The sequence below is a fragment of the Bos indicus genome, chromosome 9, assembly GCF_029378745.1.
Source record: "Bos indicus isolate NIAB-ARS_2022 breed Sahiwal x Tharparkar chromosome 9, NIAB-ARS_B.indTharparkar_mat_pri_1.0, whole genome shotgun sequence".
In the NCBI taxonomy this organism is placed as follows: domain Eukaryota; kingdom Metazoa; phylum Chordata; class Mammalia; order Artiodactyla; family Bovidae; genus Bos; species Bos indicus.
Window position 1 is genome coordinate 6,109,785 of NC_091768.1, and position 27,207 is coordinate 6,136,991.

Genomic DNA, 27,207 nt, shown 5'->3' on the forward strand with positions numbered 1-27,207 from the left:
TGTAATCTAAATGTGCTCCACTGGAGAAGGGAATAGCAAACCACTTCAGTATTCTTGCCTGGAGAACCTCATGAACAGTATTAAAAGGCAAAAAAAAAAAAAAAATAAGACACTGAAAGATGAACTCCCCAGGTCGGTAGGTACCCAATATGCTACTGGAGACCAGTGGAGAAATAACTCCAAAAAGAATGAAGGGATGGAGCCAAAGCAAAAACGAACACAGTAGTGAATGAGACTGGTGATGGAAGCAGGGTTCGATGCTGTAAAGAACAATATTCCATAGGAACATGGAATGCTAGGTCCATGAATCAAGGTAAATTGGAAGTGGTCAAACAGGAGATGACAAGAGTGAGCATCAACATTCTAGGAATCAGTGAACTAAGATGGAATGAAATGGGTGAATTGAACTCAGATGACCATTATATCTACTACTCTGGGCAAGAATCCCTTAGAAGAAATGAAGTAGCCATCATAGTCAAAAAAACAGTCTGAAATGCAGTACTTGGATGCGATCTCAAAAACGACAGAATGATCTCTTTTTGATTCCAAGGCAAACCATTCAGTACCACGGTAATCCAAGTATATGCCCCAAATAGTAACACTGAAGAAGCTGAAGTTGAATGGTTCTATGAAGACCTAAAAGATGTTCTAGAACTAACACTCCAAAAAGATGTCCTTTTCATTATAGGGGACTGGAATGCAAAAGTAGGAAGTCAAGAAACACCTGGAGTTATAGGCTAATTTGGCTTTGGAGTACGGAATGAAGCAGGCCAAAGAATAACAGAGTTCTGACAAGAGAACGCAGTAGTCATAGCAAACACAGTCTTCCAACAACACAAGAGAAGAGTCTACACATGGACATCACCAGATGGTCAACACCGAAATCAAATTGATTATACTCTTTGCAGCCAAAGATGAAGAAGCTCTATACAGTCAGCAAAAACAAGACCAGGAGCTGACTGTGGCTCAGATCATGAACTCCTTATTGCCAAATTAAGACCAAAATTGAAGAAAGTGGAGAAAACCACTAGACCATTCAGGTATGACCTAAATCAAATCCCTTATGACTATACAGTGAGAGTGAGAAATAGATTCGAGACTATATCTCATAGACCAGTGTCTGATGAACTATGGATAGAGTTTCGTGACATTGTACAGGAGACAGGAATCAAGACCATCCCCAAGAAAAAGAAATGCAAAGAAGAAAAATGGCTGTCTGAGGAGGCCTAACAATGTGAAATCAAGTGGGCCTTAGGAAGCATCACTATGAACAAAGCTAGTGGAGGAGATGGATTTCCAGTTGAGCTGTTTCAAAAACTGAAAGATGATGCTCTGAAAGTGCTACACTCAATATGCCACCAAATTTGGAAAACTCAGCAGTGACCACAGGACTGGAAAAGGTCAGTTTTCATTCCAATCCCAAAGAAAGGCAATGTCAAAGAATGCTCAAACTACCGCACAATTGCACTCACCTCACACGCTATTAAAGGAATGCTCAAAATTCTCCAAGCCAGACTTCAGCAATATGTGAACCATGAAATTCCAGATGTTCAAGCTGGTTTTAGAAAAGGCAGAAGAACTAGAGATCAAATTGCCAACATCCACTGGGTCATCGAAAAAGCAAGAGAGTTCAAGAAAATCACTGATTTCTGCTTTACTGACTATGCCAAAGCCTTTGACTGTGTGGAACACAATAAACTGTGGAAAATTCTGAAAGAGATGGGAATACCAGACCACCAAACCTGCCTCTTGAGAAACCTGTATGCAGGACAGGAAGCAACAGTTAGAACTGGACATGGAACAACAGACTGTTTCCAAATAGGAAAAGGAGTACATCAAGGCTGTATATTGTCACCCTGCTTATTTCACTTCTATGCAGAGTACATCATAAGAAACACTGGGCTGGAAGAAGCACAAGCTGGAATCAAGATTGCCGGAGAAATATCAATAACCTCAGATATGCATATGACACCACCCTTATGGTAGAAAGTGAAGAAGAACTAAAGAACCTCTTGATGAAAGTGAAAGAGGAGAGTGAAAAAGTTGGCTTAAAGCTCAACCTTGAGAAAACTAAGACCACTGCATCTGGTCCCATCACTTCATTGCAAATAGATGGGTAACATTGGCTGACTTTTTTTTTTTTTTGTGGGGGGGCGGGGCTTTAAAATCACTGTTAATGGTGATTGCAGCCATAAAATTAAAAGACGTTTACTCCTTGGAAGGAAAGTTATGACCAACCTAGATAGCATATTCAAAAGCAGAGACATTACTTTGCCAATAAAGGTCTGTCCAGTTAAAGCTATGGTTTTTCCAGTGGTCAGGTATGGATGTGAGAGTTGGACTATAAAGAAGGCTGAGCACTGGAGAATTGATGCTTTTGAACTGTGGAGTTGGAGAAGACTCTTGAGAGTCCCTTAAACTGCAAAGAGATCCACCCAGTCCATCCTAAAGATAAGTTCTGTGTGTTCACTGGAAGGACTGAATTTGAAGCTGAAACTCCAGTACTTTGGCCACCTGATGTGAATAGCTGACTCATTTGAGAAGACCTTGATGCTGGGAAAGTTTGAGGGCAGGAAGAGAAGGGGACGACAGAGGATGAGATGGTTGGATGGCATCACCGACTCGATAGACATGGGTTTGGGTGGACTCTGGGAGTTGGTGATAGATGAGACCTGATGTGCTGCAGTTCATAGGGTCACAAAGAGTCGGAAATGACTGAGCGACTGAACTGAATTGAACTGAATCTAAATGCTTTAATCAATACTTTAAAGTCTACTTCAGTGTGCCTTTATTTTCAGGTTACTTCATTTGACTGTCTAATGAGATGTGATATTTACCGTAGCTTCTTTGTAATCACGTGGCTGAGAGACCATGATTTTCAATTATGATTGAAAGTAAAAGTTTGAACTGTTCTTGTAAAATATGCAGATATGTTTTGGTTATCATTACCTTCAGCTTTATTTTTCTTAATATAAACCTTAACTTAAAGCATAGAATTCCTTTTCTTAGATAATCCCAAGTTCTAAGAGGTCTTTTCTTAGAATGCTGAAGAAATATTGCTTAAGATTTCATTTAAAAAAGAAGAATAAAGCATATGAACAAAGACAGCATTTTATTTCTCTGGAAAATTCATCATTGAAATGAGAACCTATAAAATGAATATGAATTTTAGGGAATACTTTTGTATTTCCAAAATAATATTACATTAAAATATAGTTATGAGTAAAATTATGTTAGATTTTTATGCTGAAACTATGAAAAAAATAATTAAACCCATTCACTCTTTTTTATATAAAGAAAATATTTCTAAAATATACATAAAGTTTACATTTTGCTTCCTTTTTATTAAAAGAATAAGATGAAATGTTATTTACATTAGTGCATATACCCTCTTATTTGGAAAATATTTAACTGTAGCTTTAAATATATATTTTATTTAATATATTTATTTTAAAATATGTATATGTCATTTAATTTATATATTTAAATAAAATATATTTACATATATTTAAATCCAATTATGTCTTGTAATTTTTCACAATTTCTATATGACTTGCCCATTAGCATGCATTTATTTGACTCAAGGAGTTCTAGTATCCACATAAACCCTTTATCCATTTTTAAAAGAATGTTATATGGCACCCTGGATTTTAAACTCAGGAGATTCTAATTTTAGAGATAAGCTTGCATCCTTCAAACTTGAAGAGGAATTTAAACCAAAAATCCTTGATTGAATTCATACTCACCTTCCTGCCACTTCAAAGTTCCCAAAGAAGAAAAACTATATTTCTTGACTAGACCAGATAGAACAGTCATTTTGATGATTCATGACCATTTGCCTTTTACTCTGTTAGGGAATAAATGTTTTTGTAGGTGGTTATCAAACTGGGATATTGTACTCTCAGTATGTGCAGGTTTGTAGATACTTTTCCAAGGTAGCCTTAAGGGGTAATTTCTGGATCTTCGGTTTCCACAGGTACTCTTTGTGATAACAGTTCTGCTTGTATATTTGGAAATTAATCCTAGGTCAGTTGTTTCATTTGCTATTATTTCCTACCATTCTGAGGGCTGTCTTTTCACCTTGGTTATAGTTTCCTTTGCTGTGCAAAAGTTTTTCATTTTAATCAGGTCCCACTTATTTACTTTTGTTTTTATTTCCATTACTCTAGGAGGTGGGTCACAGAGGATCTTGCTTTCATTTATGTCATCGAGTGTTCTGCCTATGTTTTCCTCTAAGAGTTTTACAGTTTCTGGTCTTTTATTTAGGTCTTTAATCCATTTAGATTTTATCTTTGTGTACAGTGTTAGGAACTGTTCTAATTTCATTATTTTACACGTAGCTGTCCAGTTATCCCAGCACCATTTATTCAAGAGGCTGTCTTTGTCCCATTGTATATTCTTGCCTCCTTTGTCAAAAACGAGGTACCCATAAGGGCATGGATTTCTCTCTGGGCTTTCTATCTTGTTCCATCAGTCTATATTTCTGCTTTTATGCCAGTAAGACACATGTATCCCCATTGTTCATTGCAGCACTATTTACAACAGCTAGAACATGAAAGCAACCTGGATGTTCATCAACAGATAAATGAATAATGAAGTTGTGGTACCTATACACAATGGAATATTACTCAGCCATAAAAAGGAACACATTTGAGTCAGTTCTGATGTGGTGGATGAAAGTAGAAACTATTATACAGAGTGAAGTGAGTCAGAAAGAGAAAGATAAATATCGTATTCTAATGCACATATACAGAATCTAAAAAATGGTACTGAAGAATTTATTTACAGGGCAGCAGTGGAGAAACAAATATAAAGAATAGACTTATGGACATGGGAGGAAGGGAGGAGACGGTAAGATGTATGAAAAAGAAACATGAAAACTTTCATTACCATATTTAAAATAGATAGCCAACAGGAATTTGCTGTATGGCTCAAGAAACTCAAACACGGGCTCTGTATCAACCTAGAGGGGTCCGATGCGGAGGGAGCCGGGACAGAGATTCAACAGGGAAGGGATATATGTATACCTATGGCTGATTCATCTTGAGGTTTGACAGAAAAAAAGAGAATTATGTAAAGCAATTATCCTTCAATAAAAAAATTAATTAAAAACAAAACAAAACAAGTCTACCTTAGGACATAACTCAGATAGAGAAGGATCTCTGCTATAACAGTATTTCACAACTGCATTTACCTACTTGATAAAAGAAAAATGTAACTCACACTGAACCTGTCTTTAGTACATGGAATTACCGCTGGGGATTAAAATCTCCAAAGCAGACAATGAGGTGATCATTTGAAATATCATTACATATGTGGGTACAATGTATTGTGGATCCTTTTAATCAAAACAGTTTCCGAAGTTTTACTTTTACCAAATAGGTTGAGAGCACATTATAATATTCTTTATTTTAATTAATAACTCACCGACTTCACAACTAAAAATGTATGAAAAAAACATGCTTAAGTGATATGCGATATTTCTTTGTGATGGGTATTTTTAATGTACATGCAAAATCCAATATAATTTTAAAATGCTGCCATTTGATTATGCAAATGTTTTAATGATACAGAAAGAGCACATATTTTCAAACATAAAAGATTTAAGAAAAAATTATCCAATGACTCAGGTTTTTAATGTAATCACTTATATCAGTCAAGCTTTTTTCCAAAAACTGTCATTATTTCTTTTTAATTAAAAATATGCTTGAGTCTTTCAATTATTTATAATGCTCAATGCAATTTTCAAAGTTCATGGTTTAGCTTGATTTGCCTGATTTAGAAAAATTTAATCATATTTATAAATTACTTTTATTATTTTCTTCATCTTTAGTAAATGAGTATTGAAATGTATCAGATTAATTACCTGCACTTATTGATAAGGTCATGTTTCTTTCTATTTTTTAATAAAATTAACTGAGGTAATAATTTTCCTAATGATGAATATTCCTTGCATTTCAGGTCTGTGACTTACTTGCTCTTTGGACATGATTCCTGTGATATACTGTCAAATTCCATATGCTATACTTTCTAGTTTCTAAGTTTAGTTCAGTTTACTTCACTTCAGTCACTGAGTCATGTCTGACTCTTTGCAACCCCGTGAATTGCAGCAGACAAGGCCTCCCTGTCCATCACCAACTCCCGGAGTTCACTCAAACTCACATCCATCAAGTCAGTGATGCCATCCAGCCATCTCATCCTCTGTCATCCCCATTTCCTCCTGCCCCCAATCCCTCCCAGCATCAGAGACTTTTCCAATGAGTCAACTCTTTGCATGAGGTAGCCAAAGTATTGGAGTTTCAGCTTTAGCATCAGTCCTTCCAAAGAACAGCCAGGACTGATCTCCTTTAGAATGGATTGGTTGGATCTCCTTGCAGTCCAAGGAACTCTCAAGAGTCTTCTCCAACACCACAGTTCAAAAGCATCAATTCTTCAGTGATCAGCTTTCTTCACAGTCCAACTCTCACATCCTTACGTGACTACTGGAAAAACCATAGCCTTGACTAGACGGTCCTTTGTTGGCAAAGTTATGTCTCTGCTTTTCAATATGCTATATAGGTTGGTCATAACTTTCCTTCCAAGGAATAAGTGTCTTTTAATTTCATGGCTACTATCACCATCTGCAGTGATTTTGGAGCCCAGAAAAATGAAGTCTGACACTGTTTCTGCATCTATTTGCTGTGAAGTGATGGGACCAGATGCCACGATCCTAGTTTTCTGAATGTTGAGTTTTAAGCCAACTTTTTCATTCTCCACTTTCACTTTCATCAAGAGGCTTTTTAGTTCTTCTTCACTGTCTTCCATGAGGGTGGTGTCATATGCATATATGAGTTTATTGATATTTCTCCCAGCAATCTTGATTCGCGCTTGTGCTTCTTCCAGCCCAGCGTTTCTCATGATGTATTCTGCATATAAGTTAAATAAGCAGGGTGACAATATACAGCCTTGACATACTCCTTTTCCTATTTAGAACCAGTCTGTTGTTCCATGTCCAGTTCTAGCTGTTACTTCCTGAACTGCATACAGGTTTCTCAAGAGGCAGGTTTGGTGGTCTGGTATTCCCATCTCTTTCAGAATTTTCCACAGTTTATTGTGATCCACACAGTCAAAGGCTTTGGCATAGTCAATAAAGCAGAAATGGGTGTTTTTTCTGAAACTCTCTTGCTTTTTCCATGATCCAGTGGATGTTGGCAATTTGATCACTGGTTCCTCTGCCTTTTCTAAAACCAGCTTGAACATCAGGAAGTTCACGGTTCACGTATTGCTGAAGCCTGGCTTGGAGAATTTTGAGCATTCTTTTAATAGCACATGAGATGAGTGCAATTGTGCGGTAGTTTGAGCATTCTTTGACATTGCCTTTCTTTGGGATTGGAATGAAAACTGACTTTTCCAGTCCTCTGGTCACTGCTGAGTTTTCCAAATTTGCTGGCATATTGAGTGCAGCACTTTCACAGCATCATCGTTCAGGATTTGAAACAGTTCAAGTGGAATTCCATCACCTCCACTAGCTTTGTTCATGGTGATGCTTTCTAAGGCCCACTTGACTTCACATTCCAGGATGTCTGGCTCTAGGTCAGTGATCACACCATCGTGATTATCTAGGTCGTGAAGATCTTTTTTGTACAGTTCTTCTGTGTATAGTTGCCACCTCTTCTTAATATCTTCTGCTTCTGTTAGGTCCATTCCATTTCTGTCCTTTATCGAGCTCATCTTTGCATGAAATGTTCCCTTGGTATCTCTAATTTTCTTGAAGAGATCTCTTGTCTTTCCCATTCTGTTGTTTTCTTCTATTTCTTTACAGTTATCACTGAGGAAGGCTTTCTTATCTCTTCTTCCTATTCTTTGGAACTCTGCATTCAGATGCTTATACCTTTCCTTTTCTCCTTTGCTTTTCCCTTCTCTTCTTTTCACAGCTATTTGTAAGGCCTCCCCAGACAGCCATTTTGCTTTTTTGCATTTCTTTTCCATGGGGAGGTCTTGATCCCGTCTCCTGTACAATGTCACGAACCTCCATCCATAGTTCATCAGTCATTCTATCTATCAGATATAGTCCCTTAAATCTATTTCTCACTTCCACTGTATAATCATAAGGAATTTGATTTAGGTCATACCTGAATGGCCTAGTGGTTTCCCCTACTTTCTTCAATTTTAGTCTGAATTTGGCGATAAGAAGTTCATGATCTGAGCCACAGTCAGCTCCTGGTCTTGTTTTTGCTGACTGTATAGAGCTTCTCCATCTTTGGCTGCAAAGAATATAATCAATCTGATTTCGGTGTTGACCATCTGGTGATGTTCATGTGTAGTCTTCACTTGTGTTGTTGGAAGTGGGTGTTTGCTATGACCAGTGCACTCTCTTGGCAAAACTCTATCAGCCTTTGCATTCCGTATTCCAAGGCCAAATTAGCCTGTTACTCCAGGTGTTTCTTGACTTCCTACTTTTTCATTCCAGTCCCTTATAATGAAAGGAAATCTTTTTTGGGTGTTAGTTCTAAAAGGTCTTGTAGGTCTTCATAGAACCGTTATACTTCAGCTTCTTCAGTGTTACTGGTTGGGGCATAGGCTTGGGTACTGTGATATTGAATGGTTTGCCTTGGAAACGAACAAAGATCATTCTTTCATTTTTGAGATTGCATCCAAGTACTGCATTTTGGACTCTTTTTTTGACCATGATAGCTACTCCATTTCTTCTGAGGGATTCCTGTCCACAGTAGTAGATATAATAGTCAACTGAGTTAAATTCACCCATTCCAGTCCATTTTCGTTCACTGATTCCTAGAATGTCGACGTTCACTCTTGCCATTTCCTGTTTGACCACTTTCAATTTGCCTTGATTCATGGAGCTAACATTCCAGGTTCCTATGCAATATTACAGCATCGGACCTTGCTTCTATCACCAGTCACATCTGCAACCGGGTGTTGTTTTTGCTTTTGCTCCATACCTTTCTCTTTCTGGAGTTATTTCTAGTTTCTAATCTACATCAATTATGAATTTGTTCTCAGATTATCTTTAATATTTCGAGTACTTCATAATATGCAGGTATCATCATTTTCCCTTTTTATTCATCTAAAATATTTTAACTAATATTTAAAATTATCTTCATGGGAGTTTAAGTTTAAGCCAATCATAAAAGTTTCCATTAAGGAAAAAGGGACTTTTGCTTACAGATTTTTGAATAAATAATATGTCCTAATGCATATACCTGCTTTCTCTGCTACATGGGATCTCCTTCAAGGCATAGGAAATGATCTCCATTTATTTAGCATAAAAAGATCACAGAAGTCAGCATATTTCAAAGAGATTTGGCTGTTTCTATAAGAATTAGAATCTCACTTGGATCAAGCTTATGTATATCATTTGTTAAATGACTTTCCTAAGTGATAAACACAAGTAGAAATTGTACTTAATTGCCTTAAACTGAGGGAATTCATCTGAAGATCCCAAAAGGATTAACTCAATAAAGAAATCTTGGGAAATTCCAAAAGAAAATGGGACACAATATAGTTAAACTTGGTAAAAATTATTAGTTGATGCAACTTTAAATGGTACAAATAATTTACACTTTCAGTACAAAACAGAGCAAATTACTCAAATAAATTTGAGTGGTGCAGTGCCTCTCTGGTTTAATTAACTACTATGAAAAGACTCCATTTCTGAAACATCTATTACAATCAAATTTCTTTTTTCCTGAAATGAATTATCTTTCAGGTGGTAATTTCAGGTAGTAGCCAAGATGGTAATTTCAGGTGGTAGCCAAGATGATAAAATAGAAAGAATCCTGATCTCATTCCCAGATGGGCTCAACAGAATACCAACTATTTACAAGGCACCCACCTATGAAATCCTCTTGCCCTTGGGGTTCCCTGGTGGCTTAGAGGTTAAAGCATCCACCTGCAATGAGGGAGACCCAAGTTCAATCCCTGGGTCAGAAAGACCCACTGGAGGTGGAAAGGGCAACCCACTCCAGTACTCTTGCCTGGAAAATTTCATGGATGGAGTAGCCTGGTAGGCTACAGTCCACAGAATCGCAAAAGATCGCACACAACTGAGTAACTTCACTTCTACCTATGAAAACAACCTGAAATCTGTCAGAATATTTGCCACAGCTAAAAATATAAAGAAGTGGCAGCAATGAGATGAGTAGAAGGAACAGAGACATGGGATAAGAAAGACCCACGCTCCCAGTCAGGCAATCCACAAAAGAGAAAATAATCACAACTGCAGTGGCTCTCCCCAAAGAAAAGGGGTTCAGTCCCCACCTCGAACTCCTCAGGATAGGGGTCCTGCACCAAGAAGGAGAGTGCCTAAAATATTTGGCTTTGAAGACAAATGGACATTGTATGCTGGAGAGCTGGAGGATAGTGAGAAACAGAGACTCCATTCTCTTTTTTTTAAATTTATTTTTAATTGGAGGATAATTGCTTTACAATATTGGTTTACAGTATTGGTTTCTGCCACATATCAGTATGCATAAGCCATATGTATATGTATGCCCCTCCCTCTTGAACCTCCCTCCATTCTCCCACCCTACCCCACCCCTCCAGGTTATAACACACCACTGGATTTGAGCTCCCTGGAAAGTGAAAGTGAAGTCGCTCAGTTGTGTCCTACTCTTTGTGACCCCATGGGCAGTAGCCTGCACCAGGCTCCTCCGTCCATGGGATTTTCTAGGCAAGAGTACTGGAGTGGGTTGCCATTTCCTTCTCCAGGGAATCTTCCCGACCCAGGGATCGAACCCAAGTCTCCCGCATTGTAGGCAGACACTTTACTATCTGAGCCACCAGTGAAGTCCCAGGGAGCTCCCTGGATCTCACAGTAAATTTCCATCGGGTATCTAATTTTATGTAGTGTGTGTTTCAATGTTATTCTGTCAATTTGTCCTGCTTCCCCCGACCCCTGTGTCCATAAATTCATAAAGGATACAAACAAAATCTCATCTGTTGTAAGTTCTAGCACAGAGGCAACAATTTGAAAGGAGTCTGGGTCAGACCCACTTGATCTTGAAGAGCTCCCTGGAGATGCAGAAGGCAGCTGGCAGTCCCTTTGGAGACAGAGATGCTGCGACACCCACTGTGAGGAGGTTGTCCCTCTAGCCAGTTAGTGTCAGGACTGGGTCCCACCCTCTAGCAGGCCAACAGCCACTGCAAGAGGCAGGGCCAGCTCCAAACAAAAGAGCTAAACAAAAGTTTAGATTTTCTTTGTTAGGTTGATCTGAAGTGGGCATATATTAGAACAAGTAAACTCCTTTTACTATTATAAAGGAATTGATCATGCCCCAGGCTTAGTGTCTTGGCTTTTTCCTCCAAATAGAATGTTCTTCTAGGTAAATGCAGACTCATTCCCACAGTTCATTCAGGTTCTGCTCAAATATTAATTCCAAAGAAATATTATTTCTGTTCTACCTGTTTGTACAATATTGTAACCACTATCACTAAGTAGCCATTTAATTTTAAGAATCACAAATTTGATTTCTCTGTCTCACTAGTAACATTTCAAGTGCTCAGTACCAAATAGAGCTTTACACGTGTATGTGCTCAGTCACTCAGTCCTGACCAAATCTTTGTGACCCCCTGGAATGTAGCCCACCAGGCTCCTTCTCTCCATGGGAATTCTTAGGTAAGAATACTGGAATGGCTTGCAATTTCCTCCTCCGGGGGTCTTCCCAATCCAGCAATAGAACCTGTGTCTCCTGGGGCTCAGGCAGGCAGATTTTTTTCACCACTGAGTCACCTAGTGGATACTATATTTTATAGAACAAATATAGAATATTTTTAGCATTATAGAGGGTTCGACTAGGCAGTTTTGCTTTAGGTTTTTAACCTATTTTACTGTGCATACTACTTGTAACTATCTATTTTTATATTAAACATTTATTTATTTCTAATTATTGTTTTTCATTATTGTACAGATCTGTATTAAACTCACAAGCTTAAGCCAGACAAACCAATTACTACAGAGCTATCAGAGATCTCATAGATTTCCAGGTTGGATTTAAAATAACTTTTTCTTTAGTAGGGGGAACTGCAGATGAAACAGGCAATTCTTTTATTTTTTTTTAATTTTATTTTACTTTTAAACTTTACATAATTGTATTAGTTTTGCCAAATATCAAAATGAATCCGCCACCGGTATACATGTGTTCCCCATCCTGAACCCTCCTCCCTCCTCCCTCCCCATACCATCCCTCTGGGTCGTCCCAGTGCACTAGCCCAAGCATCCAGTATTGTGCATCGAACCTGGACTGGCATCTCGTTTCATACATGATATTTTACATGTTTCAATGCCATTCTCCCAAATCTTCCCACCCTCTCCCTCTCCCACAGAGTCCATAAGACTGTTCTATACATCAGTGTCTCTTTTGCTGTCCCGTACACAGGGTTATTGTTACCATCTTTCTAAATTCCATATATATGCGTTAGTGTACTGTATTGGTGTTTTGGGGCTCAGGGAGAGTAGTTACATTGTAAGAACAGAGGAAAGACACAAGCCGTGAATTTCTAGGGGGATTGGGGACTATGGCAAATCTTTCTCCCAAGACAAGTCAATGACCTTCCCACTACTTTGCAGCCAGTAGCATTGATAACAGGAGGAGAAGGAGGATGTGGGGAGAAAAGCAGTGCAAACGTGTGCTGCTGCTACTAAGTCACTTCAGTCTTGTCTGACTCTGTGAGACCCCATAGACGGCAGCCCACCAGGCTCCCCCGTCCCTGGGATTCTCCAGGCAAGAACACTGGAGTGGGTTGCCATTTCCTTCTCCAATGCATGAAAGTGAAAAGTGGAAGTGAAGTTATTCAGTCGTGTCAGACTCCTAACGACCCCATGGACTGCAGCCTACCAGGCTCCTCTGTCCATGGGATTTTTCAGGCAAGAGTACTGGAGTGGGTTACCATTGTTTGATCCCTTTATAATGTATCAGGAAAGCGGCAGCCAGGGGAAATAGTACAGAGTTTTGCTTGAACAAGTATGTACCTGACAGAGCATGGAAGTTGTCTTGCTGAGTCAGACATAAGTCTTTTCACGATTTCCCCTTATCCTTCCATGGGCAGCCTTAAGTGGCAGGCATGCTAATGGTTTTTAAGTGCTTACCTGTGCCTACATATTTTTAATTGGCCTGTTCCTCAACACTAAGGAAATAGAGAATCAAGGGCCCTCATGAGCTTGGGCAACACCTACTGGGGCTCAGTGGACAGTGGAGCCTTCAGGGCACAACAGGGAATAGCACTGGTCAGAGCAGCTCAGTGGCATCCACAGCCACCCACCTGGCTGAAGCGGGCTGTCAGAGAAGGAAGAAGAGAAAAGGAAAGAACCCTCACCCACCTGGACAGCAGCTACTGGGGCCTCACAGACAGTGGAGTCTTTAGAGCATGTAAGGGAGTAGCTTTGGCCAGAGACTCGCAGACGTACCCAGAGCCACTCACCTATTTGCAGAAGGTTTGAAGAGATTAGAAGTGAGAAATCATAGAGGAGGCTTTAGAGGAAATCATGGTCCTTCCAGCCATAGGGGCGAGGACCCTTACCTTATCCAGAGACAGTTAGCAATCCAAATCACATATTCTAACAATCTCAGTCATGGCACCAAATGTCAGGTTGGTTTATTTCTCTTCCTCAGTTTTGTATCACTGCAACAAAAAATGGAATGACTGACTAAAGGGTTTAAAGCAATGGACAAGTTACAGCTCAGTTCAGCTCAAGCAGACAGATATTTTATGAGACAGACATTCCCAAGACATTGGAATAGGTTGACCCCAAACGAGTCATCTTCACAATCCCTTTTGGCTTCACACTTTTAATACTTCCTTATCCTCCTTTTGGTTGTGCCTTGTGCAAAATCAGACTTTTATCCACCATCAATCAAGAAAGAAGATGCAAATATGCATACACTCAAGGATGATTGACAATTGCAAGTTATATAAAAGCAGGCTATGCTGTGTATGTCTTCCTATAATTCAGCTTGTTATAACCAGATGTATATATGTACAGAATATTTATGAACCGCTAAAGTTATTCAAGCTGGTTTTAGAAAAGGCAGAGGACTGAGAGATCAAATTGCCAACAACCGCTGGATCATGGAAAAACGAAGAGAGTTCCAGAAAATCATCTATTTCGGCTTTATTGACTATGCCAAAGCCTTTGACTGCATGGATCACAATAAACTGTGAACATTCTGAAAGAGATGGGAATACCAGACCACCTGACCTGCCTCTTGAGAAACCTACGTTCAGGTCAGGAAGCAACAGTTAGAACTGGACATGGAACAACAGACTGGTTCCAAATAGGAAATGGAGTATGTCAAGGCTGTATATTGTCATCCTGCTTACTTAATTTATATGCAGAGTACATCATGAGAAATGCTGGGTTAGAAGAAGCACAAGCTGGAATCAAGATTGCAGGGAGAAATATCAATAACCTCAGATAACACCACCCTTATGGCAGAAAGTGAAGAGGAACTAAAAAGCCTCTTGATGAAAGTGAAAGTGGAGAGTGAAAAAGTTGGCTTAAAGCTCAACATTCAGAAAACTAAGATCATGGCATCCGGTCCCATCACTTCCTGGCAAATAGATGGGGAAACAGTGGAAACAGTGTCAGACTTTATAGTTTTGGCTCCAAAATCACTGCAGATGGTGATTGCAGCCATGAAATTAAAAGACGCCTACTCCCAGGAAGGAAAGTTATGACCAACCTAGATAGCATATTGAAAAACAGAGACATTACTTTAGCAACAAAAGTCCATCTAGACAAGGCTATGGTTTTTCCAGTGGTCATGTATGGCTGTGAGGGTTGGACTGTGAAGAAAGCTGAGCTCCAAAGAATTGATGCTTTTTTTTTTTTTTTTTAACTTTACAATATTGTATTAGTTTTGCCAAATATTGAAATGAATCCGTCACAGGTATACCTGTGTTCTCCATCCTGAACCCTCCTCTCTCCTCCCTCCCCATACCATCCCTCTGGGTCGTTCCAGTACACCAGCCCCAAGCATCCAGTATCATGGATCGAACCTGGACTGGCGACTCATTTCATACATGATATTATACATGTTTCAATGCCATTCTCCCAAATCTCCCCACCCTCTCCCTCTCCCACAGAGTCCATAAGACTTATCTATATATCAGTGTCTCTTTTGCTGTCTCATACACAGGGTTATTGTTACCATCTTTCTAAATTCCCTATATATGCATTAGTATACTGTATTGGTGTTTTTCTTTCTGGTTTACTTCACTGTGTATAATAGGTTCCAGTTTCATCCATCTCATTAGAACTGATTCAAATGTATTCTTTTTAATGGCTGAGTAATACTCCATTGTGTATATGTACCACTGCTTTCTTATCCATTCATCTACTGATGGACATCTAGGTTGCTTCCATGTTCTGGCTATTATAAGTAGTGCTGCGATGAACATTGGGGTACATGTGTCTCTTTCCCTTCTGGTTTCCTCAGTGTGTATGCCCAGCAGTGGGATTGCTGGATCATAACGCAGTTCTATTTCCAATTTTTTAAGGAATCTACACACTGTTCTCCATAGTGGCTGTACTAGTTTGCATTCCCACCAACAGTGTAAGAGAGTTCCCTTTTCTCCACACCCTCTCCAGCATTTATTGCTTGTAGACTTTTGGATTGCAGCCATTCTGACTGGCGTGAAATGGTACCTCATAGTGGTTTTGATTTGCATTTCTCTGATAATGAGTGATGTTGAGCATCTTTTCATGTGTTTGTTAGCCATCTGTATGTCTTCTTTGGAGAAATGTCTATTTAGTTCTTTGGCCCATTTTTTGATTGGGTCATTTATTTTTCTGGAGTTGAGCTGAATTGATGTTTTTTAACTGTGGTGTTGGAGAAGACTCTTGAGAGTCCCTTGGATGGCAAGGAGATCCAACCAATCCATTCTAAAGGAGATCAGTCCTGGCTGTTCTTTGGAAGGAATGATGCTAAAGTTGAAACTCCAATACTTAGGCTACCTCATGCGAAGAGTTGACTCAATGGAAAAGATTCTGATGCTGGAAGGGATTGGGGGCAGGAGAAGGGACAACAGAGGATGAGATGGCTGGATGGCATCACCGACCCAATGGACGTGAGTTTAAGTGAACTCTGGGAGTTGGTGATGAACAGGGAGGCCTAGCATGCTGCAATTCATGGGGTTGCAAAGAGTCAAACATGACTGAGTGACTAAACTGATCTGATCTGATGTTCCTTCTATGCCTGCTTTCTGGAGAGTTTTCTTTATTTTTATCATAAATGGATGCTGAATTTTGTCAAAGGGTTTCTCTGCATCTATTGAGATAATCCTATGTTTGTTATCTTTCCATTTGTTAAAGTGGTGTATCACATTGATTGATTTGCGAATATTAAAGAATCCTTGCATCCCTGGGATAAATCCCACTTGATCATGATGTATGATCTTTTTAATATGTTGTTGAATTCTATTTTTTAGAATTTTGTTGAGTTTTTTTTTTTTTTTTTGTCTATGTTCATCAGTGATATTGGCCTGCAGTTTTCTTTTTTTATGTGTGTGGCATATTTGTCTGGTTTCAATATTAGGGTGACGGTGGCCTCAAAGAATGAATTTGGGAGTTTACCTTCCTCTGCAATGTTCTGGAAGAGTTTGAGTAGGATTGGTGTTAGCTAATTGTGTAAATTTTTGGTAGAATTCACCTGTGAAGCCATCTTGGGCTTTTGTTTGTTGGAAGATTTTTGATTATAGTTTCTATTTCTGGGATGTGTATGTTAAGGTTTTCTATTTCTTCCTGGTTCATTTTTGGAGACTATACTTTTCTAAGAATTTGTCCAGTTCTTCCAAGTTGTCCATTTTACTGAATTCCATAGGTTTTGTTTTGTTATGCTTTCATTTTCATTTGCTTCTATGCATATTTTGATTTCCTTTTTGATTTCTTCCATGATCTGTTGGTTATTCAGATGTGTATTGCTTAGCCTCCATATATTTGTATTTTTAATATTTTTTCCTGTAGTTTACTTCTAATCTAACCACATTGTGATCAGAAAAGATGCTTGAAATAATTTCAATTTTTTTTGAATTTACCAAGGCTAGATTTATGGCCCAGGATTTGATCTATCCTGGAGAATGTTCCAAGTGCACTTGAAAAAAAAAATGTGAAATTCATTGTTTGGGGGTAAAATGTCCTATAGATATCAATTAGGTCTAACTGGTCCATTGTATCATTAAAGCTTGTGTTTCCTTGCCAATTTTCTGTTTAGTTAATCTATTCATCACTGTGAGTGGGGTATTAAAATCTCCCACTATTATTGTGTTACTGTTAATTTCCCCTTTCACATGTTAGCATTTGCCTTACGTATTGAGGTGCTTCTATGTTGGGCATATATATTTATAATTGTTATATCTACTTCTTGGATTGATCCTTTGATCATTATGCAATATCCTTCTTTGCCTCTTTTCATGGTCTTCGTTTCAAAGTCTATTTTATGTGATATGAGTATGGCTACTCCTGTTTTATTTTGGTCTCCATTTGCATGAAATAACTTTTTCCAGCTTTTCACTTTCAGTCTGTGTGTGTCCCTTGGTTTGAGGTGGGTCTCTTGTAGACAGCACATATAGGGGTCTTGTCTTTATATCCATTCACCCAGTCTTTGTCTTTTGGTTAGGGCTTCAACCTATTTACATTTAAGGTAATTATTGATAAGTATAATCCCATTGCCATTTACTTTATTGTTTTGGATTCAATTTTATAGACCTTTTCTGTGTTTCCTCTCTAGAGAAGATCCTTTAGCATTCATTGAAGAGCTGGTTTGGTGGTGCTGAATTCTCTCAGCTTTTGCTTGTCTGTAAAGCTTTTGATTTCTCCTTCATACCTGAATCATATCCTTGCTAATTATAGTAATCTTGGCTTTAAGTTCTTCTTTTTCATCACTTCAACTATGTCCTGCCATTCCTTCTGGCCTGAAGTGTTTCTAATGAAAGATTAGCTGCTATTCTTATGGGGATCTTCTTGTGTGTTATTTATTTCTTTTCTCTTGCTGCTTTTAATATTTGCTATTTGTGTTTGATCTTTGTTAGTTTGATTAATATGTGTCTTAGAGTGTTTCACCTTGTATTTATCCATTTTGGGCCTCTCTGACTTTTTTGGATTTGGGTGGTAATTTTCTTCCCCATTTTAGGGAAGTTTTCAACTATTACCTCCTCAAGTATTCTCATGGCTTTTCTTTTTATCTTCTTCTTCTGGGACTCCTATGATTTGAATGTTGGGGCATTTAACATTGTCCCTGAAGTCTCTGAGGTTGTTCTCATTTCTTTTAATTCTTTTTACTTTTTCCTCTCTGCTTCATTTATTTCTACCATTCTATCTTCCACCTCACTTGTCTTCTCTTCTGCCTCATTTATTGTACAGTTGATTCTTTCCAGAATGCTTTTGACCTGTTATTGCATTATTCATTATTTATTCACTCTTCTTTATTTCTTCTATGTCCTTGTTGAACATTTCTTGCATCTTCTCAAACCTTGTCTCTAGTCTATTTATCTGTAAATTCATTTTGTTTTCGTATTTTGGATCATCTTTAGTATCAGTATTCTGAATTATTTTTTCATAGGAGGATTCCCTATCTCCTTCTCTTTTGTTTAATTTGGTGGGTATTTCTCATGTTCCTTTACCTGCTGAATATATCTCTGCCTTTTCATTTTGTTTAGATTGCTGTGTTTGGGGTGCCCTTTCTGTAGGCTGGAAGTTCATGGTTCCTCTTTATTGTGGAGGCTGCTCCCTGTACGTGGGGTTGGACTAGTGGCTTGTCAAGGTTTCCTGGTTGAGGGAGCTTGCATCTATGTTCTGGTGGGTGGAGCTGGATCTCTTCTCTCTGTAGTCAATTAAGTGTTCAGTATTGAGTTTTGGGGTGTCTCTGGGTTTAGCATGGCTTTGGGCAGCTTGTCTTTTAATGCTCAGGGTTGTGTTCCTGTTTTGCTGGATCCCAGGAAGATGTGATTAGCAATTGGCAGCTTGCCCACAGTTTGGTGGAAGATGCTGCCTCTGAGGCTGCGATTGCAGCAGCCTCCTGCCTTCCAGCTCTGGTTGTTGTTACATGCCTGCCTCTCTGCCTGGGAAGAGGGCCTATATGCAGCCAACTATCTCTCCTTTGGTATTCCCTCAGTCCTTTTTCTTTAAGCTGCCAGGCTACGTGTTAGAGCCTTTCACAGGATAGTTCTTTTTTTCTTTTTTTCCCCTATGACGATCCCACAGTTTGGGTTGCTATCTCACAGTCAGCTCCCATAGATTGTTCTCAGGGCATTCAGGCCTGGTCCTTACCCTGTGGAATAATGATGCTGCCTATGCCTCCTTACCAAGAGCCCACTTGCTGGTGGCAGATGTGAGCATCTGGGCTACTTCCCTGTGGGCAGTTGTGGTTAGGCATTTATTCTGTGTGTGTGTGTGTGTGTGTGTGTGTGTGTGTGTTTTGTTTTGTTTTTCTTCCCAGTTATGTTGCCCTCTGAGATTCCAATACTCCCCACAGACCTGCCGGTGAGAGGATTTCCTGCTATTTGGAAACTTCTCCTCCTTCACATCTCCCTCCCCAGGACAAGTCTCCATCCCTAAATCTTTTGTCTCTCTTTTTGTCTTTTATATTTTGTCCTACCTCCTTTCAAAAAGAATGGGCTGCCTTTCTGGGTGCTTTCCAGGTCTATTTTTTTAACCTGCACTCCAACTCAGTTTTATATTCAGCAGACTGAGTTTAATAGCTGATTTCAAATAAATATATTTATCTTTTATTAATAGATACATTTTGATTGTCCAAAAGACTATACTGTAAATTTCTTTCTAAGCTGTAAGATATTCTGCTGCTACTGCTGCTGCTGCTGCTGCTAAGTCGCTTCAGTCGTGTCCGACTCTGTGTGACCCCATAGACAAAAGCCCACCAGGCTCCCCCATCCCTGGGATTCTCCAGGCAAAAACACTGGAGTGGGTTGCCATTTCCTTCTCCATAAGATATTCTACTAAACAAAATTTTATTATAATTACTTTTTGGATTAATAAACAGCATCCACTTATTTTCCCACAATTATGGAGGCTGGGAAGTCCGAGGTAAAGATGCCAGACAGTTCATTTCCTGGTGACATCTCTCTTGCCAGATTGTAGGTGGCTGCCATCTTTAGCCACATGACTTCATAGGGCTGTGGGGAGGGAGAGCAAGGCCTGCTGTCTCCTCTTAATAACGACGCCAATCCTATAGGTCAGGGCCCCATCCTATGTCCTCACTTAACCAGTTACCTCCTTGTGAATTCTATATCCAAAAACAATCCCACTGGGTGTTTAGGGGTTCAACACATGAATTTTGAGGGATAAAGTTTAGTCCAAAATAGTAGAAGCTATAGAAAGTGGAATGATCTCTCAGGGAAACAGTTGGGATGGTGATTCCATTCATAAAGAAATGAAATCTTGTTGAATTTGTCCAGGTTTCATGTCTAAAATAGGTGAGGCATGCTTCTGGCTCTAGATGTAAGGCAGACTGAAGGCTCTAGGTCAAAATAATGTTTTAAAGCAGGAAAAAAAAAATCAATAAATAAGTATGGCAGTACTACCTGATACGAGGGTAGCTGAATTCATGAATGCAGAACCATGGTGGTAAACAGCTGACTGTAAAGTTATACATGGATTTTCTACTGCAAAATAAGAGTGAATACCCCTATCCCTTGGGTTGTTCAAATGTCAACTGTGTATGCATAATGTCTGCTCTTCAGGAACACATATAAATCTTTAAAATGTAGAATATTTATTGGTAATGTTTTAAAGGAATCCAATTATACTAAAAAATATTTAACAAATTCACATATGTTATATTTTGTATGTATTTATAATTACAGTTTCTGTTCCATTGACATATTTAATTCACACAGTGACAGTACTATAAGATATTACTTGTTATATAGAAACAATATGATGTTTTTGTCCAGCCCATTATCAAATACATTTGAACAGCATAGAGGTCAATTTCATTCACTTCTGTAGTCTTAGAATGCATGTTTAATCTTCTATCAAAGTTTTTGACTTGAGCTTTGTAAATTATAAATATGCTTTCTTTTTTTGTAACTATTAATCAACACTGTTCTTTTGTTCTTTTTGATTCAAGTTCATTTTTTAAGTCACTTGAGCCTTGATTTACTTACTTTTGAAAGTTTACCAAAGCTAATACAGGTGATACCAAATAAATCAGGTTTATCTGCTTTAATGTATAAAGTGTTCAGATAATGCATGGCAATTCAAAGAGCAATAGCATATTCTGACACTGAAGCAATTGCTATTTAGAGCACAAATGCAAACCAAGGCAATATTATAATAATCTTTTAAAATATTTATATTATTAACTAGTATATCTATTGTTATAATACTAAGACTTTACATATCTTCCATATTTCTCGCTTGCTTTGTTGTTTCTAAAAGAAAATGTTTACACTTCATTTACATTTATCAACTTTTAAGATATTCTTTAATCTTAAGGAAAATATTGCTCCAGTGCAATGTACTTTGATTTCTGAATTCTCACAGAGAATTTATTAGACCCTAAAGAATTGTGAGATTCAACTATTTTAATTACTTGACCACCTGTTTTTTCTGAACCTTCAGTTCTTATGCTCTCAAGAATTATAAGTAGGTTCTGAGCATCTGTCCTTAACCTCTTTGGTAAATAAAAGCAGGAAACATTTATTCAGTTTTCAAAGTACTATTATCTCAAGTATAATTACTGTAAATTTATATGATTAACTTTAAAAATCATATACCTTTGATATGTTTTATACTTATAAAATGTTTTATATTCATGCCAATTATTTTATCCATTTCATAAAAATTATCTTTCTTCAGTGTTAATTCAATAACAAAGATTGAATTTCCACTTATTTATGTTGTAAACTTAATGCTGAGGTTTTATATGTACTCTGTTTTTTTCTCTTTCACAGTTCCTTCCATTTAAAAGAAATAAAGATTTGCTTTAAATGACAAATGTAAATCTTTAACGTCTGTTTGCCTTCATGAACATTAGAGTTGGTATAATCATCATCTTGATCATAATAAAATTAAATGTATGCCTTTTGCCTATAATTTCTTTTTAAAATTTTGTATAAAATACTTGTGATAAAGGTAAAATTATTTTCATTCTACATATTAGAAAATTCAACTTAATAATGTAAGGACTTGATTTACAATAGGGCTTCCTTGGTGGCTCAGAGGTTAAAGCATCTGCCTGCAATGCGGGAGACCTGAGTTTGATCCCTGGGTTGGGAAGATCCCCTGGAGAAGGCATATTAGAAAATTCAACTTAATAATGTAAAGACTTGATATACAGTGAAGTAGCTGCTGAGAGATGGGCAGGGACTCAAACCTAAGTCTGCTTTGCATATTATTTAGTGAACCATAATAAGCAACTGATGAATTACAATTTTCTCTTTTGGTTCCATCTAATCAAACTGATTGACTTTCCATCCATAAAAAAGATAACAGATAATTTTAAAAAATTCACAAAATAGCATCAAACAGTTTCTATAAAATGTACTTCTGTGTTCTCCCATATTCTCTCAATATTTCTGAAGACAAATTATATTGTGTGCATTGCTTTTAAATCAGAGTAATTACTTCAATATGAGCACTGGAGAGAACATTAATGATTAATTTATTTTATTCAAATAAATGTCTCTGTGATAATACTCCACCTACTTTAGTCAAAAAAAAAAAAAAACTATAAAAGAATGAACTAAAAGACAGATATTACTTTGTAACTGGAGTAACTAATGGTTGTGCTCACTAGACACAGCCATTTTACAGGTCCATTTACTTTTCCTACCAACAAGACAAGAAAGAAAGAGTAATAATTCACAGGATCCAGAGTTTTCTCTTTCTAGGGTTGGGACTCAATTAACCACCAAAGTTTTTACACAGCAAATGAAACAATAAACAAAATACAGACACCACCAACAGACTGGAAGAAAATATTTGCAAATGATGTGACCAATAAGGGATTAATTTCCAAACTATACAAACAACTCATATATATGAGTTATATATATATATATATATATATATATATATATATGCATATATATATATATATATATGCATATACATATACATATATATTGCTCCAATCAAAAAAATGGGCACAATTTCTAAATAGACATTTCTCCAAAGAAGTCATACAGATGGCTAACAAGCAAACAAAAATGCTCAATATCACTAATAGAGAAATATTAATACAAATCAAAACTATAGTGAAGTTTTACCTCACTCCAGTGAGAATTACCATCATTAAAAAAACTATAAATAATAAATTCAGGAAAGGGTGTGCTGAAAAAGGAACCCTCCTACAATGTTGAGGAAATGTAAGTAAGTACAGCCACTGTGAAGAATAGTATGGAGATTCCTTAAAAAACTAAAAATAGAATCATCATGAAAAGTCGGCAACTATTTCCAACCCCATGAACTCTACCCTGCCAGGCTCTTCTGTCTATGGAAATCTCCAGGCAAGAATATTGCATTGCAAAGCCATTTCCTTCTCCAGGGGATCTTCCCCACCCAGGGACTGAACCTAAGTCTCCTGCATTGCAGGCAGGTTCTTTATATCTGAGCCACCAGGGAGTTATCATATGATACAAAAACACCAGTCCTGAGCACATATATATAGAAAACTGTAATTTGAAAAGATACATGCACCTCGATGTTCATTGTAGCACTATTTACATTAGCCAAGATATGGAAGCTACCTAAGTGTCCATTGACGAGTGAATGAATAAAGAAAATGTGGTATATATATGCAATGGAATATTACTCAACCATATAAAGTTAGAATAGAATAATACCATTTGTAGCAACATGGATGGACCTATAAATTACCATGCTAAATGAAGTCAAGGAAAAACAAATATCATATGATATCATTTATATATGGAGTCTAAAAAAATAATGTAAATTAACATTTCTCAAACTGAGATATCAATAGATTAACAGACATAGAAAAGTAATGGCTACTCATTCCAGAATACTTGTCTGGAGAATTCCATGGACAGAGGAGACTGGTGGTCCCCAGCCCTTGGGGTCACAAAGTCAGACATGACTGATCAACTAACACTTATACTTTTTCAGATATTTAAAACAAGCTTATGCTTATCAGAGAGGATGGGGGTAGAAATGAGTTAGGATTTCAGGATTAACATATATTTGCTACTATATGTAAAATAAGTAACAAGATCCTTTTGCACAGGAAAATATATTCAATATCTTTATATATATATATATATAGAGAGAGAGAGAGAGAGTTTTGCTCTATACCTGAAACTAACTACACATTATAAATTATCTACATTTCAATTTTCAAACTGGTCAAATTTTAAAATTTTTTTTTCAGAAGTTATAATGAAATAAAAAATTATTGTTTTTAAATGTAGTATATGTTTCTGTTCAGTTTAGTCGCTCAGTCGTGTCTGACTCTTCGCGACCCCATGAATGGCAGCACGCCAGGCCTGCCTGTCCATCACTAACTCCCGGAATTCACTGAGACTCACGTCCGTCGAGTCAGTGATGCCATCCAGCCATCTCATCCTCTGTCATCCCCTTCTCCTCCTGCCCCCAATCCCTACCAGAATCAGAGTCTTTTCCAATGAGTCAGCTCTTCGCATGAGGTGGCCAAAGTACTGGAGTTTCAGCTTTAGCATCATTCCCTTCAAATAAATCCCTGGGCTCATCTCCTTCAGAATGGACTGGTCGGATCTCCTTGCAGGCCAAGGGACTCTCAAGAGTCTTCTCCAACACCACAGTTCAAAAGCATCAATTCTTCGGCACTCAGCCTTCTTCACAGTCCAACTCTCACATCCGTACATGACCACAGGAAAAACCATAGCCTTGACCAGACGGACCTTTGTTGGCAAAGTAATGTCTCTGCTTTTGAATATGCTATCCAGGTTGGTCATAACTTTCCTTCCAAGGAGTAAGCATCTTTTAATTTCATGTTTCTGTTATGGATAGCTAAAAGAAGTTAGCAATAAATTACTAAAACAAAGCATAAGGAGATTTTCAGTAAAGTGAAAGTGTTAGTCACTCAGTTGAGTCTGACTCTTTGTGACCCCATGGACGGTAGCCCTCCAGACTGTTCTGTCAATGGAATTCTCCAGGCAAGAATACTGGAGTGGTTGCCATTCCCCTCTCCAGAGGATCTTCCCAACCCATGGATCAAACTCAGGTCTCCTGCATTGCAGGTAGATTCTTTACTGTCTGAACCAACAGAGAATTCCTGATTTTCCATAAGGGCATGGTCAAAAAGTAAACTTAGGAAAATTTATATTTTATCTATTGCAACAAGTTTACATAAGAATTGAGTTTAAAAGAAATTAATTAGATGCACTGAAACAAATCTACACAATTGGTAAAATTAAAATAAAATTTTAAAGTGGACAGGTAAACTATACATTTGACTATAACAATCTATTATTGCAATATATTATTTACAGATTTAAATTAATTTCAACAAAAATATTAATCTATTTTAGAACATCTGGACATAATGCCTTAATAATTATAAAATGATAAATTAAAAAGAGAGGCTAATAGGAATGCAAAGTTAGTTTTTTAAATTATGTAAATAATTGAAGGCATACTTTTTAAAAATAAATCAATTCCCCCTGACAATCATCACTCCAAGTCATTCCCTGTTCAGAGATAAATACAATATAAACAGTAGTGTTTGGTCATTTACAGAGAAAATATAAAATATACATGGACATTCTACGGGCTGTCTTTTCATATTGTTTAAGGTTTCCTTTGTTTGGTAGAAGACTTTAAGTTTAATTAGATCCCCCCCCCCCATTTTTGATCTTTATTTTTATTACTCTAGGAAGTTGATTGTAAAAGATCTTGCTTCAACTTACATCAGAGAATATCCTGCCAATGTTTTCCTCTAAGAATTTTTATATTATCTAAAATTACATTTAAACTCAAAACTCTATTTTGAGTTTATCTTTGTGTATGGTGTTAGGTTGTGTTCTAATTTCATTGTTTTACATGTAGCAGTCCAGATTTCCCAGCAACATTTATTGAAGAGATTTACTTTTCTCCATTGTATAATTTTGCCTTCTTTGTCAGAGAATAGTTGACCATAGGTGTGTGGGTTTCTCTGGACTTTCTATCTTATTCAACTGATCTATATTTCTTAGGACAACCCACAAACAGTAGAAAATATTTGCCAATGATGGGACTGACAAGAGATAAATCTTTACGATATACAAAGACCCCATGCAGTTCAATGTCAGAAGAAAAAAAAAGAATCAAGAAATGGGCATCTAAATATATTTTTTCCAAAAAAGTATAAAAAGTGCTCATCATCATTAATTATCCAGTTCAGTTCTGTTCAGGCACTCAGTCATGTCCGACTCTTTGCCACCCCATTGACTGCAACATGCCAGGCTTCCCTGCCCATCACCAAATCTCTGAGCTTACTCAAACTCATGTCCATGGAGTCAGTGATGCCATCGAACCATCTCATGCTCTGTCATCCCCTTGTCCTCTCTTTTTCAATTTTTCCCAGTATCAGGGGCTTTTCTTATGAGTCAGTTCTTCAAATCAAGTGGCAAAAGTATTGGTGTTTCAGCTTTAGCATCAATCCTTCCAATGAACACTCAGGACTGATTTCCTTTAGAATGGACTGGTTTGCTCTCCTTGCCATCCAAGGGACTCTCAAGAGTCTTCTCTGACACCACAGTTCAAAAGCATAAATTCTTCTGCACTCAGCTTACTTTATAGTCCATCTCTCACATCCATACATGACTACTGGAAAAACCATAGCATTGACTAGACAGATTTTTGTTGGCAAAGTAATGTCTCTGCTTTTTAAAATGCTGTCTAGGTTGATAATAGCTTTTCTTCCAATGAACAAGCGTTTTTTAATGTTATGGCTGCAGTCATCATCTGCAGTGATTCTGGAGAACAAAAACATAAAATCTGTCACTGCTTCCATTGTTTCCCCAACTATTTGCCAGGAAGTGATGGGACCAGATGCTGTGATCTTAGTTTTTTTTAATGTTGAGTTTTAAGCCAACTTTTTCACTCTCCTTTTTCACTTTCTTGGATAGGTTCTTTAATTCTTCTTTGCTTTCTGCCATAAGGGTGGTGCCATCTGTATATCTGAGGCTATTAATATTTCTCCCAGATATGTTGATTCCAGCTTGTGATTCATCAAGTCAAGCATTTCTCATGATGTACTCTGCATATATGTTAAA

At 37.6% G+C, this 27,207-nt stretch overlaps 1 pseudogene; it reads left to right on the top strand.

Annotated features, from left to right (window-relative positions):
* Positions 1-27,207, top strand: part of LOC109563444 (heterogeneous nuclear ribonucleoprotein U-like protein 1) — a 79,802-nt pseudogene that overhangs the window by 23,031 nt on the left and 29,564 nt on the right.